General features: G+C 44.1%; 1 protein-coding gene across 5 annotated transcripts in view; it reads left to right on the forward strand.

Annotated features, from left to right (window-relative positions):
* Positions 1 to 362: 362 nt before the first annotated feature.
* The window catches only part of sox6 (SRY-box transcription factor 6), a 194982-nt gene continuing 193237 nt past the window's right edge, over positions 363 to 2107 (forward strand). For 4 of the 5 annotated variants that reach the window (XM_053683309.1, XM_053683311.1, XM_053683312.1 and 1 more), the window contains exon 1: positions 363 to 853. The gene's annotated coding sequence lies outside the window, so the exon portion shown is untranslated. Of the gene's footprint in view, positions 854 to 878; positions 2034 to 2107 lie in introns of those variants that run through there. The other variant, XM_053683310.1, reaches the window with a different exon arrangement.

The raw sequence follows: 2107 nt of genomic DNA on the forward strand, positions 1-2107 counted from the left end.
ATTTTTTAAAAATGATTATTTTTGTTGTTGTGCTTGTAAAATCGGAAGGCTCTTTATCGAGTTCCTCGTCTCGTCCTAACCCTTAGTCTCCAGTCTGCACTCTTGTTGCAAAGGTACTTCACATTTTCAGGATGACATGAAGACACACAGCACCCGTGTGGAACCTTTAATCCTTAGACTTGACCATGCATTCATTGATTTAGTTAATGCATCGTGTGCGCGCGCGCTCGCTCTCTCTCTCTCTCTCTGGTATTTTTTTTTTTTTTTTTTTTTTTTTTGGAGAGGCCACAATCGCTGTTCCTTCACCCCTCCCTGCTGAAGCCTCCTATTCTCTCTCTCTCTCTCTCTCTCTCTCTCTCTCTCTCTCTCTTGTCTGGGAGGGGGAGCCCTGCCTCTTTTGCCTTGCTCACATCAATGCCCCTGGCCACTCACTTTCTGATGTTGCACGACGGGAAATGCTTTGAATGCTTGCGACATGGCCGCGCACATTGATTGCCAAGATTGACAGCAGCTCTCCGCCGTCTTCTCCTTCTTCTTGTCCTCCTTCCTCTTCTTCTTCTTCTTCTTCTTCTTCCTCCTCCTCTTCATCTCCTGTCGTGGTTTCTGTTCTGCACACCAGCGGGGGACAATTTCGTAGCAGCTCGTAGCATATTGTTTTGTTGACAGTTTTAACTTCGTATCCCCGCCGCGGTCTGCTTTCCACTTTTAGTTGCTGTTTTGTTTTTTCGCCCCGAGACCGATTTCCTCCTCCACCTCCCCCCCCTCCTGCTTTTTGTACGTTTTGTTTTGTACCGAATCGGGATACGACGTTGGACAACGAGGCTGAGGTTTGACCCGCGTGGCTCACACTGAGGTAAACTTTCTTTTTTCCACCACTTACTTACTTACTTTACACCTCTAACCTGTTGTTCGCGTCATTTTAACGCGTTTCTACGCGTCGCGCGTTTGCGCGTTTCCTCCGAAACCACGTTGTGCGCTTGTTTTGGGTCATTATCAGCGCTGGAACGTGAAAAAAACATGACAGGGATTTGGGTTGAAGTGTGCGTTTGGCGTTAGGGTTTCTTGTTTGCTTGTTGTTGTTGTTGTTGTTGTGGATGTTGTTTATCTCGGGGATCTCCTGCTTGTCGTGTTGACAGCGGGGCTGAACTTGTAGCGCTCCGGTTCTCCGGTGCGTACAGGGTTTCCTTTCCTAGTTCTTGTAGATCTGCTTTAAATGCACACACTTTCCGAACTTCATCTTTCTCCTGCACGGGTGGAGGGCTTCAGTATGTAGTGAGCACTTTTTAGTTTTCTTTCCCAAGCTGATTTATACACGCATGCGGTCAGAACAAAACACCAAAACCTTTCCATGATTAAAAAAAAAACAAAACAAAAAAAACAACAACAACAAAACGGACCGGTTTATCAGCTGTGAAATATTTAAAAACTCTGGGGTTTTCCCCCCATCCTGTGCTGTTAATAAGACGTCTCGTGGTGATCCGGAGAGCAGATAAGTTCCCCGGCTCAGGAAGCAATTTCACTTTCCGTCCACAGAGCGGTACTCTTCATTACCAGTGACGCACAGAGCGCAGTTCAGATTCCACCTTCTTCTGAACCCGCTATCGCTCTGATCCGTACACAAGAATCAAAAATAATCATCAGTAACCACAAGAATAATAATAATAATAATAATAATAATAATAATAATAATAGATGGTGCGTGAAGGGTGCATGACAATCTGGTGCCACCGCGGAGAGAGAGAGAGAGAGAGAGAGAGAGAGAGAGAGAGTTAAAAAAAAAAAAAGAAGAAGAAGAAGAAGCGTGGAAATTCTTCTTGGCTTCACTTTCCTACCGGGGTCAGGAAAATTGACCTCAGAAGAATGCATAAGTCATAAATTAAAATGAAGTGTTCACCCATTTAGAGACAATACGCAGCTCTGGACACGCACGAACACTTTGAGAGTGGCGTGTGAGTGTAAAAGAGAGAGAGGAAAAAACAAGCCCAAAACTAAACCAAAAACAATACCCAGTCCTGGAACTAGACGACTGAGAAGTAAGTGAAGTATGAAAATGAATATTTTAATGCTAAGGGTTATTATTTATGAATTTATGTATTTATTTATTTAT

Source organism: Ictalurus punctatus, chromosome 10 (genome assembly GCF_001660625.3).
Source record: "Ictalurus punctatus breed USDA103 chromosome 10, Coco_2.0, whole genome shotgun sequence".
Lineage (NCBI taxonomy): Eukaryota > Metazoa > Chordata > Actinopteri > Siluriformes > Ictaluridae > Ictalurus > Ictalurus punctatus.